The sequence below is a fragment of the Typopeltis vanoorti genome, chromosome 12 (assembly GCF_054136105.1).
Source record: "Typopeltis vanoorti isolate ZY-2024b chromosome 12, IOZ_Tvanoo_1.0, whole genome shotgun sequence".
Classification (NCBI taxonomy): Eukaryota; Metazoa; Arthropoda; class Arachnida; order Uropygi; family Thelyphonidae; genus Typopeltis; species Typopeltis vanoorti.
Genome location: NC_143560.1, coordinates 46,505,069 through 46,524,254, shown reverse-complemented (window position 1 = coordinate 46,524,254; position 19,186 = coordinate 46,505,069). Strand labels below are relative to the sequence as shown.

General features: G+C 36.2%; 1 protein-coding gene across 1 annotated transcript in view; it reads left to right on the top strand.

The window, feature by feature from the left end:
• Positions 1 to 9,910: 9,910 nt before the first annotated feature.
• Vha44 (V-type proton ATPase subunit Vha44) overlaps positions 9,911 to 19,186 on the top strand; it is a 147,845-nt gene continuing 138,569 nt past the window's right edge. Inside the window, exon 1 of the mRNA XM_090402018.1 lies at positions 9,911 to 10,034. The gene's annotated coding sequence lies outside the window, so the exon portion shown is untranslated. The remainder of the gene's footprint in view (positions 10,035 to 19,186) is intronic.

Genomic DNA, 19,186 nt, shown 5'->3' with positions numbered 1-19,186 from the left:
GTGGCCTAGGAAATCAGCTGGAATGCAGGCCCCGCATGCAATGTAGGTCCGCTTCCACCGACCTATATATGGAATTTTCACCAAATAAAGCATTAACTACGGTAGATTGTGTGCTTGAAAAGTTGATTTGTTGCAATTTTTTTCAATTTCAAAACATTTCAGCAATTTTTAAGGCAGAGTATAAGTTTTAACTCCATACTTTCAATTGAATGACCAGTGCAACGAGGAAGAACGGCAGAAAGGGGATATGCACATTTTGGCCAACTTTACAGGAACAACTGAAACTGTACTCGTATATACATTGATTTGTTGTGCACATTTCATTTAGCTTCAATAATTTTCTAGATCATAATATGTTTTAATGCCAGGAGATCCTAGTCTGACTATTATGCACATGAATGTGGATGTAATCCACGTAATCCATATACATAGCAAATCTCAGCAGCATGTAAGTGGAATAATGTAAACCCATTAGTGATCAAAGATGTATTTTTTTTTTCCAAGGAAAGAAGGATGCAATGTGTTTTTAAATTTTATATATATATTTTTATGACTGAAGATAAGAAGACAGAACGAGTGACTAGGGCAAAATGCGAAAATCTGCTTCTCTTTTTGAGGAACTATGATATATCAGAAAACTAATATGGCAATTATGAAATATTTTGTTTAATATAACTATTTTTTTACCAATAAATAAATTGTGATAGTTTTGTTTGTGTTATAGTGCAGAGACCGGCTTGATCAGTTCAGTGGTAAGCATAACTGGTCTAGAGCCGAGACTGCGGTACGAATCCTGCCATGGGAATTGATGTTTGTGATTGTCCTACTAACTTAACTCTCTCCGGAAAGGGCATCTGAGACACTACCAATTCTTCTAGTAGAAGACTGCACAACCAAAACCATATGAGGTATGTGAGAAATCATATGGCATATGACGTCAAATATGAAATATTAACTAGCAGTGGAGAGGTGGATTTTAGTGGTCGATGTGTAATATTGAGTTGTCTCTCGGAATTAGACCTTGCATTTCATGAGTATTTCTTTCACACAAAATATTCTTCATATCTACTATTAACATCATATAAATGTGTATATGTCTGCATATAAGAACACAGTGCATAAATTACATGCAACTACATTGTATTCTTATATATATATATATATATATATATATATATATATATTCGAGTTCCTCAAAAAGAGAAGCAGATTTTCGCATTTTGCCCTAGCTTAATTAGTACTAATCACTCGTTCTGTCTTCTTTTCTTCAGTCATATAAAAATATATATAAAATTTAGAAATACATTGCATCCTTCTTTCCTTGGAAAGTTATTTTATTAAATTTATTTTATTAGTTTATTAAATTTTATTTAATAAGATCAAAGCACCTTATGGTGACTTGTTTTGGTAAAATATTTATAAGCTCTGTATTATTTAAAACTTAGTATTTCTTATCCTGGCTCCCACTGACGAGACCTCAATAAAGGTCGAAACTGGTCTGGGTCGTGGTCCCTTGCCTTTAATACATAGCATCATACATCTCCTCCAGTAGATGTGCTTTGCATTAAGGGTAAACATTAAGAATAGTGATCAGTGCTTATTCTGCCTTTATCACGAGTTGCCTTGACTTGCACTACGTGCAGGGTCAGCTAGACTTGCAACACTTGCAGGCGCAAATTTGACTGACTTGTCTGTTTGCTTACTTGGGAAATGGAGTAAAAAACCAGGTTTATATTTAAAATAGCTTGGTATCTTTAAAAATACATATATACATATCATCATCATCATATGTATCAAGGATTTAGGCCCTAGTATGGCCTGTTCCGGCCTTAGAAGTCATCGTTGAATCGTTTAAGAGGACGTCCTGGTTTTCTTTTTCCTAATGGCATATATATATACAGTATATATATATCCACTAAGGAATGTACTTTGCATTAGGAGAAAATACTAAGGAAAATGATCGGAGCTTACCCACCTTTACCACGAGTTGCTTCAGACTTGAACTATTTTCAGGCACTAACTTGACTTACTTGTCTGTTTGCTTACTTGAGAAAAATGATTAAAACCAAGATTATAAAATTGCTTGGAATCTTTAACATACTATATACCCAAGAAAATAAATGAAAAGTAAAAAATAAATGAAAGCTGCTGTGCCGAATAAAGTGGGCTTTTGCAGCTGTCCAATTTTTAATCCATCTAACTCGAGTGCTTCTAGATATTTTTTCAATGTTTCAGGGATGGCGCCTAAAGCACCTATTATTATGGGAACAACTTTCGTTTTCTTTTGCCAGATTCGTTCAAGTTCGACTTGCAAATCACGATACTTTGTAATTTTTTCAGTTTCTTTGTCGTCAATCCGACTATCTTCTGGTACTGATATTTCGATAAACTGAACACCCTTGTTTTCACTTTTTTCAACCCCTTGATATCGGGTGTATTACATTCCAAGCTCTTGGTATATATATATATATATATATAAATAACTTCTTCTGGTCCCTAATTCTAACAAGATATGTTATTGTCTGAAATAGCGTGTTCAATGGGCAGTTGTTTGAGTATAATATGACAAAAATACAGTAGCGAGCAAATTAATTTCAACAAGCCTAAAAGATATAAATTATATATTTATATAGATATTTCTTGTAGATTATGTATTTACAGCAGATATTTTATAATTAAGAGACAATGCGTGTCTCTTAATTAGTGATAGCCTGTTAATTATAACATATTAAAATCAAAAAATCAGCTAACGCCTCTTATTCCCTTATACGAAGTAATCAAGGCCATTTCTGTCCTGTTTAAGTTTGGCAGACTCAGTGGACAGTCAATCTCCACATAACCAATCAGAGACATCTGACCCAAGATTATCATTAATTACAAGCCACAACTGATGAAGAGACTGGTAAACAATTAGTGCCAACTTGTGGTCTATAATTCTAACAGGATATGTTAAGGTCTGAAATAGTATGTATTGAACGGGCAGTTGTTTTAGTATAATATGACAAAAATACAGTAGCGAACAAATTAATTTCAACAAGCCTAATTATCGTCAAGTTTTTGGTTTTTGTTTATGTTCTGGTTTCGTTTTTAGTTCATATTTTGGTTAAGCGTTGCTTGTTTTACCTGTCTCTGTGATGCTTATTAATAACGTTGTGCGTTTTTACTAGTGCAAATAAGTTGATATCCGTAGTTAGTTATTCATTTTCTGTAGCTATAAAATGGATACATCTCCAAGAAAGCATTCACAATCTGTGCTCTTTCACATCTGTGGCTCAAAGACGAATTGCCAATTAGTGTGGTGTTCGTTAGGGTATCGTTAATACAATTTTAAAGAGATTTAGGGATGTAGGTGCCTTTTCCCCTGACAGAAAAGGAAAAAGTGGGCCGAAAATGGAAAACTCCAATTACTAGTTAGGAAAAGCAAAATCAATCAAAGATTGTCTGCTGTAGATTTAAATAGAGACTTGACAGTTAGTAAGATTAATATGACATGACAGTCCATTGAAGATTGTTGTCAGCATGGAGGACTGCCCACATACGTAAAAAGAAAAACTGTTGACAAAGGCTATGAATAGAAAGAGGCGCCAGTGGTAAAAGTGTACAAAGATTGGACTGCCGAGAAGTAGATGGTCATATTCTCAGATAAGAGCCATTTCTTTGTCCAAGGAGAGCGAGTACCCTATGATCGCAAATCAGCAGCTGAGCAGACTTCTCCTGCCCACCTTCAACAAGCTCCTAAACACCCACCTAAAAAGTGTTTTGGGATTGTTTTACGCATGCTTGCCCAGGATTACTTGTGCCCTTTTACGGTGTGAATAAACTTGATCAATACATAAAAATGTTGGAAGAAAAGCGTGATCCCACAAATCCAAAATGACAAAGAAGTCATCTTCAAACAGAATATCATTCCATGTCACACTTCAAAAAAGTGAGAGAGTGTATCAAAAATCACAACATCCAATTGCTTCAGTGCTTGTAACTCTCCGGACATTAATCCAATAAAAAATGTGTGGGCCATAGTGATTGTATAATTGTAAAATTGTATAGTTTTGAGTATCAGAAATAAGAAAATGTATTTTTCTCTCACCTGCATTTGGACTCAGGTCATGTAACGATTTGGAGAAACTCATATTATCACTCTCTATATTTCAATAGCATATGATCATGTCTTCATGAAAAAGCTGCTATCTTATGGCCTTTTCAACAAAGCCATGGCCTCCTTCCTTCACTTTTGTGATTTGACACTAACTGCCTGAACATCCTGAAATGGAACGAAGACAACTTAATAAATTTCAATGCCAAAAAAACTGAAGCCTGTCTTATTACCTGCAAGAAAAATTCTTCCTCATCCCCTCTCATTTTTGATAATGTTCCGGTTTCCTTTCAAGATCAACTTTCTCTTCTTGGATTGACTGTCACTTCCAGTTTATCCTAACACAAACATATTACTCACACACCTCCTTAGCCTCTAAATTATTATTATTATTACAGACACCTCCAAGGAGTCCAGAGACTCATCGAGGGAGGACTCCTGCTCTACAACACTCCGTCTCAACCAATCAATCTACCAATTACAGCGAACTGCAATTACCATCATCTACATCAATGTCTACTCTCCACCACTAATATTTTCACAGACAATCACAAACTTCCATGCTCATCATGGGATTCCAGCCCGCAGCCTTTTGGCTGGAGAGCATATACGCTAGCCATTCAGCCAACCAGACGGGCATTAACGGCCTTCCAAATAGCGTTTTCTTCCGGAAATTAGGGCTTTTAATCCAGTAACTTAAGCGACGGTAGAATGCATTTTATTTCAGATAATAAAAATGTGAATGGCAGTTAGGGATTTTACATGGTGACAGTTGTTTGTCTACAGGGGATTTTTAAAATCATTGGAAGTTTGTGTTGGCCATCACTGACCAGGTAAGGATGGAGATTAATTTCTATTCAGTCACGAAATGTTAGATATGATTAAAACCGTCTCACTTGCTTCCTTTCCTGAATAAAAAGCTTTATCGGATTTAGTTTTCTTTTATAACTGAAATTGAAGAATGCAAGTGTGCATATTCACAACAAACTATCACCACAATAAGAGTGCACTGGACATTTCATTGGAATCGTTGTTTATTTTTGAGACAGAGAAAAGAGATACATTATCACCAGTTACATCATGATAATTTCCGAAAATCTAAAACATTCATATGGGTGCTTGTGTGTCTGTTTCTGAAAGTTCTCATATGATTTTGCTAAATTTCTGAAGAGGAGAGAATGATATTATTATATGGTCATCTTACAGCCTATTCAATTCCCCCCCCCCCCCTCCCGCCAATGCTGTATATCAGTAGCATTTCTGATTGCGCTGCCTATATTTGCATCATCAGCAAATAACTGACGATCTTCTGTGAGGCTTTACCCAATGTCATTAATATATAGAATAAAAAATAATGGTCCATGGACTAATTCCTTGGACATATCACAGGTCGTCGTTAATCTGGCAGTTTCATACCACCACCTCTATGCTATTTTCTGATACCTGTCTGTCAGCAATGCACTTATCAAAGCCAGTAGGTGGATGTCTAATGGACAGCTATTAGAAAGACACTTCCAATTCCAAATTTTCAGTGGTAACATAATTATAACATATGAGAAAATTGCTGTGTAGCTTGTGTAGCCCAGTGGAAGTGGCGTTTGCACACTACATAGCTCGGCCGCACGAAGGAAGACTTTGTTTCGAATCTAGTCGGCGACTAGAAGAAATTTTTCTAAGCCTTTTTTCGACCGGTTTCCGAGTTAGTCGATCTCTGGCACGGGCAAGTAGTTTTTTTCTCCCTGAAACTCGGGTTTTTCCTCCCATAAACTGAAGAAAATCGACCGTAGAACCCACGTTATTTCAGATATTAAATATATTATGTCAGGGTTAGGGACCACGTGATGGCAGCACTTGTTAAGCTGTCTCTCTTCACTGCGTGTCTCTTACTTAGTGATAGCCTTGGGCAAGCTATCTCTAATTGGGTGCCAGTAGAGATTGAACTGCTGACTCATTTTCCAAAAGTTAGATAGGGCTGAAACGGTCTCGCCTACTCCCTGTATGGCAGTGTTTCTCAAAGTATGGTACGCATATCGCCCGGGGGTACGCGAAAGGTCGTTAGGGGATACGTGGCAATTTTTGGTATTGCATCATTAAAGGAGTCATTATACTTTTCAACAAACACTGCAATCAGAGACAACCGGGATAAAACGGCACTAACTAATGAATCATCCCTCTCCAACAGAAACTGCTATATAGACCAAGCAAAACCATATGTTGCCGGTGGAACATATGGTTTTGCTTGATACTATCCCCGTCGTTAACGTGTTAAAACTAAGAAATGTATAGTGAATGTGTTTCAGATATTATAGAATTCGGTTGAAGTGAATTAGCATTTCAACTCAACTGTTGAAATGCTAATTTGTCTTTGGTTCGCGCGATCTTTTGTTAATACCGCACCAATCATATGCAGTTCTTCGCTGCTCTGGGTATCTCAAGTCTTGCAAATTACTGGTAATTTTTGCTTGAAATAATGGGAAAGAAGATGAAGCCATTGGGTAGATGACTTTGACGATGCACACAAATAAACTGTTCTCGATGCCAAAAGTAGTGATAGCGAGTAGGAGCTTCTTGGTAAGTCACACCATTTTCAGTTTTTTTCTGAAAACTTTAGTTTCCGAAAATTCCCCCCACATATCTCGCAACACGATTTTTTACCTTTAATTTTGGGAAAAAAGTTAGTTATATTCGAGTAAATACAGTATTTTTTTTTAGCTTTCAAATTCTTACGTATTTTTAAAACCAATGTTACGTATTTACGTAACATTGCTTAAAAGATTGTATTTATAAAATCCCCAAAAGAGAGCAATATAGCAAATACAAGTAGCTGTAAGCAACAAGAAAACGTTGATATTGCATCTGGATCAAATGAAATTGATGAGTGTGTCGTCTGACATATCTAGAGAACCAAAATTTTGAAATAAATCATATTTTTTGTTTATATGAACATATAAATTCAAATAAAATAAATATTTAATTTTAATTAACATTTTAATTAATTTTTTAATTAACGAATTTATTTTTTAATTTGTTAATTAGGGGGTATTTGGTAATAATGAAAATTTAAGAAGGGGTACGTGGATATTTGAAGTTTGAGAAACATTGGGAATAAAGAGGCGTTAGCTGATTTTTTTTTTTTTTTTAGCTGAGAAAACTGCTCAGACAGACCTCAATGTATTCAAGTTCTTTTCAACTTTTATAAAACTTTAACATCACACTTGAGATACTGATAGGCCATAGTTAGGCACATCTGTTTTTGCACCAACCTTGTACATTGGAACCTTCATACATTCTTCCCATTCCTGTGGGATAATTCCTGCGTTAAGACTCAAATTATATAAACATATCAAAGGCCTAGCCAATTTGGCTGAAGATTTCATTAATATGCTTGGTGATATCCGTCTGTCCCAATAGTAGAATTCTTATCAAGGTTATGGAACAGCCTAGAACCTTCTTCTCATGCACCTCTGGCTCTTCATTCAATGTTTCGGTTGAATTGTGCACCTCGTTACGTACACAGGGTGATAGATCTTGGCCAACTGTACACTCCTTATTCATGTTATTACATCTGCTTCTGATAGAATAGTACTCTCTGTATTTAGTAAAGTTATTCTTCTGCTTTCATTCGTTATAACAATATAATTCTGTTGGGTTACCTTTAGCCTGCATCCGATTTCTTTTCATCCTTCAATAGCTTTCCGTACAATACTCGTAACTTTATGTCCCTGAGCTTTGTATATTTCATAACTCCTCTTATTCTTATTTTCACAATATTCTTTTTCACATCAACTTCTTCTTACGGATCTCCTTCTTAATGAGATTTCACATCTATTTCATTTCCATCCTATTTGTAGTTTGAAGTCTAGAAGAACATTCAGATGCTACACCACTAAACATCTTTTCAAAGATTAAAGTGCACTATGGACTTCCTTGCCATTCAGTAAGTGATACTATGGAACCAAAGGTGGTATTCTCCTGAGTTTGTCATAATTCCAAATTTGTAGTTCAGCATGTAACCTGTCCTATGTGGGACACCCATATAGTTAGCTACTTCCTAGGTTAGTACTGCATGTTGATCACTAACTAACTGGTGTCAAAACAGCCACATACTTACTGAGACTGCTTTGTCCTCGAATTGCTTTTTTTCACGTGCTACTTGAGAACGCTCTCTCTCAACAGCTTACAATAAATTATTTTTCGTTTATATTATTAGTATTCTCTGCTACCCAATCAGTATTTGGATAATTTAAATTGTTGAAAATGATTACTCGTTTAGAACCCATCAAGGTATATTGGAGGTGCATTTCATCGTTCTCAGTAGATGAACTGCCAGGTCTGCTGTAGAACCTAACCATATATGCTGGCCAAGTTTGCTGAGTAGTTGGTCTCCAGCCAAAAGACTGCTGGATCGAATCCCGCTGTGGATATGGATGTTTGTGATCGTCTGTGAAAATACTAGTGGTGGTGGTGGTGGAGGACAGTAGATGGCGTTGATGTAGATGATATGGTTAGCTGTAGTTGTGGGTTGAGTGATGGAGAAAGAGAGTTGTAGAGTAGGTGAGTCTCCCTCGATGAGTCTGTGGACTCCTTGGAGGTGTCACGTAATAAAAATAATAATAATAATAATAATAATAATAATAATAATAATAATAATAATAATAATAATAATAATAAATTCATCCTGCCTGCCTCCACTTCATGCCAGATAGACTCAAGCTCACTGCTACATGGGACATTATTTCCATTAGTGCTTTCATGAGATTCTACTTAACTGGACTTAAGTCATCTGTTGGTAGTACTACTCCAACTCTCCTATCTCTTCTGTCATTTCTGAAATCAGTGTATCCTTTACACTCGATTTCAGTTATTACAACCGACTCTGAGAGCCAGGTTGCACTAATGCGAACAATTTAGGCCATTGTGTATTCACGAGAACAACGAACTCAACTACTTTGTTTCTAATGCTCCTGTCATTTTTGTATAGACATTACAAGTTACCTCCTCGCTTTTTTTTTTTTATAGTTAAATCTACAATCTGATTGGCCCAATTGGGACACGTTCGCTTTTCCCTCCTCAAAACACACTTGAAATGCTGGAACTAAAAGTGTTGTCACTCCCTTCAGCAAATTCATTACCATGCTCAATGAAATTTTATCACTATTATATCTGCACATCATTGGCGCACCCAGGGAGGGGACCAAAGGGCCCTGGCCCCTCCAAAAGAAAAAGGAAAAATTTTTTAAATCTTTCCCTAATTAAAATTCATTTTTTTAAAAAATTTATGTTGTGTTGTGTCTTCTATTTCTATGCTACTTATGAATTAGCGTTCACATAAGGTGGGAATACCCTATAGCGCTCTGGAATCCTGGTCGTTGTGAACGAAAGGTGAATCAAGTAGTGCTCGGGCGGTACTTCGTTTGCTCGAGCCGGGCCAGAGGAGATCACGGGTATCATCATGTATTGGCGATCACTGCAGATGCTCAGTCAGATCCCCCCCCCCCAAAAAGATTAAATCTTGAGTGCTCGGCCCCCTCCAAAATTAAATTCTGAGTGCGCCACTGTTGCACTTCATAGCTGAAGTTACATACATATCCTCAGCGTCCTCCAATGATGATCTAAATTCCCTAACTTTCTGCATTAAAGAGTACGTTATGCAAACCAAATAAAATATATATACATATATACGATATAGAAAATGTTTATAACGAGACTGCAGAAACAGATATACTTTTAATACGACAAACAAAAATTACATTATAGGTATTAAGCACGTGTGCTTACTTATTGAATATATTAAATTGAACTTTTTGGAATTATACTGAAGCTGAATATCATTCATTTGCCACCTGATTTTGGAGCGAAGAACATGCGTGATTTGGTCTTTTTGATAGTTAACTGGTCATGTGAGCTTGGATTTATATATTAAGAAACAGATTGTTATCTTGTAAGTTTTGAGTTCTTTTGCTTATTCTTTGTTTTATAATGGAAAACTGTTGATCTTTTCCATTGACGATTGTAAATTGTCCAAGTATAATAAATAATAGCTAATATTTATAATCTTCATATAGTTCGCCTAGTATTGACATATGAAAGCAAGTAAACATGTTATAGGTTGAGGATATACCAAATACTCTGAACTATTTCAACCTTGTCGAGACTGTTTATATATAATAATACCTTAAAACATTTTTGACTTGGAGTGTAATAAATTTATAAAATTCTTAAATTCAGTTTACTATAAACCGGATGTTTTCAAAATGATGGTGAGAGCGACCGACAACAAACCGCACCTACTGACATCAACATAAAAAAAAATAAAAAATACCGGCTGTGCTTTATTGCTTATGCTATTTATAAAAACATTTCCAAGTATTTTCTGAACCTATTGTTGAACATCTTTTAGTTATAATGTAACCTCTAAATGGTTTGTATGAGATGCGGATCCATACCTAGTTTTATAGTGAAAGCGTTATATTTATTATCTTTGTAAACATTGCTTCATTAATTTTTACCAATGGTTGACTTCACTGTATTATGAATATATATATATATATATATATATATATATATATATATATATATATATATATATAGATTCATTCATAGAAGTAGAGCAACAAGAATATTTTATTTCAGACTAGTCTGTCAGAGTTAAGGCAAGGTTTTTAATTTGTGCACAATTGAAGAAGCTTACTTTTACACAGTAACTTTTATTTATTTATTTATTATTATTATTGGCTTAATGGCTGGTATAAGAGCATATACAGTAGCTTATTGCTAGCTCTGACAACCTTCACTTTATGAGATCAGATAATTAAAGGTCTTCCCAGTCAGGAATCTATCTTGAAGAATGTCTGTGTTACCCATAAGAGGGCCACGTTATTTTCTAAAGGGAAAGATTCAGACTTTCGTGTTCTTATCATATGTTATCATGAACTTGGATAACAGTATGCTGCATAATATACATATTAATTAATGCATATATTTCCAGCACAGCTTGTCATTAGTAGTTCCTCTGTAGTGCTGAGATTATCTTGGGCAAAACAATTATTTGAGGGCAGTGTATTATGTCTGCTTATTGCAGGTGCCAGGTTTTGTAGGAAGTAAAAACTCTTCTAAATTCATATGGGTAAAAGTTGAAAAAAGTTTCATACAAAATTAGCAGGTTATTTCTTCTGAAACCTCAGGTTTGCATATTTTGCAGGATGGGAAACCAGAAGTATAGACCAAACCAGAAACCTTGTAGCTTTGGCATTATCTAAACAATTAGCCAACTAACCAGTCATGTTATTGTAAAGAAAAATCAGTTGGAAGCAATTCCCCACCTCAAACAGGTGAGAGAGAGAAAGAGAGAGAGAGAAAAAAAATTGAATTTTCAATTAAATAATAAAAAAAAGAAATAACTGTGTGTGTGTGTTAATATTATTATTAACACCAGACCTCTGTGGAGTTTTTGGACTCTACAGAGGTCTGGTGTTTGTATATGTAACATTGTTTATCTTCTACACGTATTTATTTATTCATATGGAGTTTCCTCCCTTTTTTCCCCCCGTCCCTATTGGGGCGAGTTTAGCCCCCTTATGGGGGGGGTTTAAATATTTATGGCTGTAGATCCGTGTATGTTCAAGGGGCCGATTTGCCTGCTTGCAGGATGAAAAACCCCAGATAAACTGGGGGGGGGGAGAAACTCTGCTGTCCATGCCCAAGACCTGCTAACTTGGCTATGGCTGAGGAAGATCCTTAAGCTCCTCATGTCAGCGACGGGAATCGAACCCAGGACACTCCTTCCCCAGGCATATGGTTGCGAAGCGCAAAGCCACTAGGCTAACCGTGCAGACATCTTCTACACTGCAGAAGGCAAACACTGTTACATACAAGGCCCATTCACTACAATGTCAGACAAAGCATTCTACTGACCAACCACTCTCCATTGCAGAGAACCTACTCCTTGTGTCCCTGCTCACACCCTCTGTACAGCTTCCAGGTATGTCCCCTTGTTCTATCCCTTTCTTCATTCTACAATAAATTTCTTCCACATTAACCTGGTAACAACCCTTTACTAACATAAACGTCTTAATCCTATCCCCTCTCAGCCTCCTATTCACAAGACTTTGCAAAATGCATTCTCTCAATCTGTCATCACATCCCAAAAACCGGTTACGAACTTAATCAGTCTTCTCTGGATCCTTTCCAACATGTCCTCATCACCATGAAAACCAGGGGACCAAATCTGTGCACAATAATTGATAAGAGGCCTGATCGAGGCTTTATGCAATGGATATATCTGTATAGATAGATAGATAGAATATAATGTATATACATATTGTTATTCACATCTGACCCCCATGGAGTCGAAGACTCATCATGGGAGGTACACACTGTCATGCACAAAGTTCATCCAACTGTGCCTTAAACTGATTCAGTGTGTCTGCATTCACAGCACACTCAGGCAGTACATTCTGCTCACCAACCACTCTCCATGGAAGGAACCTGCTCCATACTCCTCTACTCACACCCTCCTTATACAGTTTTCTGTGATGGCCTCTTGTTCTACTCAGGTTGACATGGAAGAGGGGAGTATATCTCTCTCTCCTCTTGTACTCCACATTCCAAAGACCACACTGACCACCTTTGTGAATCTTCTCACCCTTTCTAACATATCCTCATCATTATCCTGAAAACTCTGTGACAAAATCTGTGCACAATAATCCATAAGCCATGTATGAGGCCTGATCAAGGCCTTATACATGTCACAACATTGCATAACATCTTTATTTCTGCATGTTAGGGTCCTCTACATCAGTGCTTTCCAAACTTATGGATGAAAAGGCCCCTTTGGAAAAATTAAAATATTTCATGGCCCCCATCCAAAAAAAAAATCATAATCCAGACATATATTATTATAACATTTATTGTTTTTATATTCAATTCAAAATATATACTGCGAATATTGCAAAAATCAAATGCAAATATTACATTTTTAGTATCTTACATAGACATTTGACATGGTCTTAAACATTTGACTTAGTCTTAAAACATTTTAAATTTGATTTCATTATTTCACGTTTCACCCTCAACAAAACTTCCCAAATTGTGGCCGTGGCCCGCAGTTTGGGAAGCGCTGCTCTACATCATTGCCATTATCCAATATGACGTCTTTACAACTCGTGCAGTGCAGCCTCTGAATTTTAGGTCCTTGTCCACCGCTCATATCTATCATCTCCATCTCCTTTAAAGTTTCCCCACCAAGTGTATCCTTTGCATCCCATTGTTGCTTATCAAATTTCAGAACCTTACACTTTGCAATACTGAACTGACAGTTCCACTTACCTGCCCATTCATGTAATTTATTCAAGTCCTCCTGTAAGGCCATAACATCTGCTTGATTCTGCATTGCTCTCCCCAATTTTGCATTATATGCAAAAAATTGCATATCACCAGTTAAACTCATCCCAATATCATTAATATACAAATTGAACAACAGTGGTTCCAAAACTGACCCCTGCAGCACATTACTAGTGACCTTCCTCTTTCAGGATACTGCACCCCCCCATATACAACTTTCTGATACCTATCTGACAGCCAGTCACCAATCCAACTCAGAAGTTGATGGAAGTTTTTTCACTTAATTATACTGCCAATTATATATTTGGTTTAATCCTTTATCCAAGTGTAAGCAAACAAAGTTTGTGCTTGAAGTATTTTCAGGACTAGGGTAACTCGTGGTAAAGGTGGTATAAGTTCTCATCACTTGCCTTAGTATCTCATATAATGCAAAGCACATCTCCTTGCAGACATGTATAATGCTATGCATTAAGGGAAGGGCCACTACCCAGACTGGTTTCGACCTTTTTGAGATCTCTTCAGTGGGAGCTAGACCCAGAGGTGGTGATACTATAGTGGAAGTAATGGAGAAGTCATATTTCTCCATACTCTATACAGTTGCCAAAAGGTGTCACACCATATTATTAAAATTCGCTGGATTAGAGATAAGTTGATGGAAGTTTTTTCGCTTGGCTGTGCTACCAATTATATATTTGGTTTAATCCTTTATCCAAGTGTAAGCAAAAAAAGTTTGCACCTGAAGTATTCTCAGGACTGGGGCAACTCATAGTAAAGGTGGTATAAGTTCTCATCACTTGCCTTAGTATCTTCCATAATGCAAAACACATCTCCTTGCAGACATCTAATCCAGAGAATTTTAATAATAAGGTGGGACACCTTTTGGCAACTGGTATAGGTAAATATGACTTCTCCATTACTTCTGCCTTAGTATCACCACCTCTTGGTCTGGCTCCCACTGATGAGACCTCAATAAAGGTCGAAACCAGTCTGGGTAGTGGCCCTTCCTTTTCCTTCCCTTCCCTTAATGCATAGCATTATACATGTCTGCAAGGAGATGTGCTTTGCATTATGGGAGATATTAAAGCAAGTGATGAGAATTTATACCGCCTTTACCACGAGTTGTCCTAGTCCTGAAAATACTGCAAGCACAAACTTTGTTTGCTTGCCAGCTCAGAAGTCTGTTATCCAGTCCCATCTGTTTCAATTTATTTAACAGCTTGTCATGTGGTAGTCTATCAAAAGTGTTTGCAAAATCTAAGTATACCACTGTATCTGCATCTCTCTTGTCCAAACATTTGTCATCTTATTATAGTACATAACTAAGTTAGTAAAACATGATCTCCATTAATAAATCCATGCTGATAACCACAGAGAATACTGCTGTTATCAACCCATTTCTGTATCCTACTTCTCACCAGTGTCTAGTACCTTCACAACTCCAGATATGCAGATTGGCCTATAATTTGTATCCACAGCCTTTTTCCTACCTTTATGCAGTGGAACAATTTTACCTCATTTCCACTGCCTTAGAACCTGTGCTGTTGTAAGAGTTATTAAACAGGCATGCCACTGCCAATACCCTGGAACATTCCCTCAAGACACGTGGTGATATGTCATCAAATCCTATGGCCTTATTGACATCAAGTTTATTTATTTCCTCAAATACCTCCTGTTCATTCACAATTAAGCTATCCTTTCCTATGTCCTCTATGCCTAAGTTTCTCATGAGGATGAAACAGCTTTATAAATTGATCACTGAATACCTCAACAATGTCTTCTGCAGCAGTTAATATCGTCTTATCATAATCATTCTTCCTTCTACTTGCACACATCTAAAAAACTCTCTAAGGTTTTTCTTTGCTTGTTTTGCTAATTTCTGCTCATACTGCACTTTTGTTGTACTTACTGAGTCACTCTCCTGGCTTGTTCTTTATACTCTTCATGTAACTGATTATTACTATTATTCATCTTGTACTGCCTCTAAAGTGTCTTCTTCTTCCAGATTTCATGCTTAAGCCTCTCAGTCATCCATTTTACACCTACGTTATTCAGCCCTTTGTCCTTGAGAATACATTCACACATCGATGCTATTCTGTATTTCTTTGTCATTTCTTAAGCAGCATTTATTTCTTTACCACTCAACTCCTCATTCCATGCTATAGCTCCAAGCTGTTCCCCTAAGCCTGTCATAATCACTAGCCTTCTACTTCCACATATATCTTTTCCACTCAGAAGTCTGCCTATGACTAGCTACAATCCAGGTGATCACTCTCGCGAACTACAGGAAAGTGTGAACCCCCACTAACAATCACATCCTCTGCTGTAACGAACCAGATCTAAAACTCTCTATCTTTGGTGCCTTCCTTTACATGCTGCATGAGCTAGTTGTGTCTCAAGAAATTAATTTTGCTTATTCCCATTTATACTCATTTCAATTTATGCTGCCACAATTAAAATCACCCATAATAATCACCCTTCCTTTGTTTAATAATCCAAGTTGTTTATACATTTTCATCACCACCTTCCACATTCCCTAGCCTATAGCAACATCCAAACAAATGTCTTTCTACTAACACCTCCTCCTCACACCTCACTGCTTCAAAATAATTCTCGCTATTTCCTTCCTTTCTTTTAGTGTTACACGGTGATCGGCATTCATTTTAGAAATTATGGATTTTATAACCGTGTTATAAATAACTCTTTTTGTTATCCTGATGTTTCGATCTTCATATCAGGATCATAAATTTTTTTTTTTTTTTCACTAGAAGTCATGCCAGTAGAATAACATGTGCATACCCTATCATTGGCATTCTTTAAAATCATTCTGCCATATACATTTTTTCTTTTACTTGCAACATATCGAAAAAACTGTTTGGGATTCTCTTCAGCCTGCATGGCTAATGTTCTTTCATAATCCGCTTTTGCTTTTCTTACCACACTTGTTACCCTTCTGGCCTGTGCTTTATACCATTCATGTGCCTGCCAGTCACCTTTCTCCTTAAATTCCCTCTACAGTTGTTTCTTTTTTTGCAGCTCAAGCTTAATGGTGTTATTCATCCATTTAACTCCTACTTGATTTATTATTCGGACTCTAGGTATACAGTCAGCCATTGCCTCCTGCAAACACTTCTTATCCGCCTCCCATGCACTATCAACATCTATCCTTTGCAGTTTTACATGCCATGGCACTGAACCGATCAAACTCCTAAGCTTGTCATACTTACCAGCCTGATAATTCCATATGTACCCTGTCTTAATTGTAAATTCCACACCTTTAGTCACCTCCCACCACCTCAAGTAATTCCTTCAAATCCTCTCTCATAGCCATTTTGTCTCCTTTCAAATCATTTGTTCCTGCTACTACTCTCAATTCTTTCACCCTCTGCTTTTGCATTCTAATTGACTCGCTTACATGCTTAACGTTCGCACCAGGTTGGTACGATTTTGTCAGACTCTCATCTATCACACCTCTTACTAAAAAATCTCTGTACAACACTCACTCTTTCATTTTGTTTACATTCACTATCATACTCTCATTTTTCTTTTTATACTTTTGCCGTTTAGTAGTTGGTATGTTCGGTAAACATTTTTGCCAATGCTTCAGCTGCCGATTTGCCCTATGTATCCTCTGCGTAACCGTGTGATCTCACTCATTGCATCTGTCTCATCATTTTTATTATCTGTTAATTCATTCATTCGTTCTGTATTTTTACCTTCATTCTCACTTTCAATGCCCACTCTCACAGCTATCTGGTACTACCTCGCAAATATCAATATATTCTACGTTCCCACTTTCAACAACGATATTACCCTCATGATGACCTGAAACACACTTTAAATCCTTACATTCCTTACACTTTCTGCACACATTTACTCTACTATCATTGTCTAACTCCAACTGCTCTCCTCAAAAATACATTTCACAAACGGTACACTAAATAAAATCCTTTATATTAAAATTTTTGGACAAAGATGGTGATCTGGACGGCATTATATTCCTTCTTATCAGCGCCATATGCACGCTAATAATCGTATCTATCAAATTACTAATTGAAATAACTCAGAAAACACAAAAATCACACAGACATGCTAAGATATGAAAAGTAAATAATACTACGTAAGATTCAAGCAAATTTACCAATTATTACTTAAAATAATACTTATCTGTTCAGGCGCTCTCTACAAACACTCAAAGACTTATCTCTGCGTGAACAAGTCTTTTCAAAAATGAAAGTTCTAAAAAATGATCATCAAAATTACCTTGATGACGAACAATAAAAATTGTATCATCAAATTCCTGTCATATACCCTCAAGGGGTGTACTGGATATGATAGTACTACATGAAAAACTTATGTCATTACTAACTTCCTATCTACAATTTTCCTCCAAGTTAATCTGTTACTTGTCAAGACTTCAACATTATCAGATCTTATATTTCTATCTTCTGAGGCACTTTTTACTGTATCAATCCACCTATATCTTGATCTTCCTTTGGGTCTTTTTCCTGCCAACCTTGCAGAGAACACTTATTTTGTTAATCTTTCCTCTCCCATTCGGTTTAAGTGACCATACCACTTGAGATTAGCTCTTCTAACACATTCCTCTGTGTGTTAGAGAGTCGTAATTTCAAACTTACCTCCCAATATTGAAAAGCTTGTTGATGAAAAACCGAGCCAATTATCTCACTGATTAAATTTCAACAGCTATTTAATTTTTTGATTAAAAAAATTCTGTATGTATACCTGTTTATATATTGAAAGGATTACTAATAAAAAGTAAATCAAATTAAAAAAAACTTTTCATTGTAAATCTATGTCGAAAATAATAAATTCCATCCCATAAATTAAAATTTTTCGATTAATGTATTAAAGTATTTAATATTGTGTTCTTTGAAGCCCATATGGAATATTAGGTTTTCAATTGTGGCTCACTGCAGAACAAAGGTTGCTCATCACTGATCTAGACGATGTCTTTGAGACATTACAAGACATCTAAGTTTGCAACTTTATTCCTTCATGAAAAGAGCTTCCTTCAAACTCAATTTGCTTAGTTCAGCCACCACCTGATACCTTTTCACGCAATTGGAAAATTTGAATGTGTACCCTCTTTCTACTTGAAATAGTCAGTTATACAAATTGCACAAGCTGATTCGTCTGAATTTGCAGTTATCTTCAGAAATAGTGTTCATTTTTAGGTTTTGGACACCAGTGTGTGTATATACAAAAATATTATTTATTTATTTATTTAATTAATTTTTTATTTTTTTTAGTTAGGAAATCATTGACCATTTTAGTTATCTTACATTAGCTATGAAGATGGTGCTTTTTTTTTTCTAGAATTGTCTTATTGCCATTCTGTATTGAAGATGCCTATGAAAATTCTTCAAATAGATAAATTTTAACACGAGTATTCATCTATTTTTATAGTTTGTTAAGACTTCTATCTAAAGTGGACCTATGGTAACCATTATTATTTTCCTGAGCCCCGTGGCGTCATGACTATTGTGGGAGGTCAACACTAGTGAACACAAAGTCTATCATATCACTCCTTAAAATCATCCACAGTCTGTATGTTCTCAGGTAATGCATTCCATGCTCGTATGACTCTCCATACAAAAACTTGCTTCTTACCCTTTTACTTGCCACGTTCTTTTGCAACTTCCAGGGATGGCCTCTTGTCCTTGTTTCTTTCCTTCGTTCTACCATAGAAAAATTTCCCTCTTTGTTAATATGATAATATCCCTTCAACAG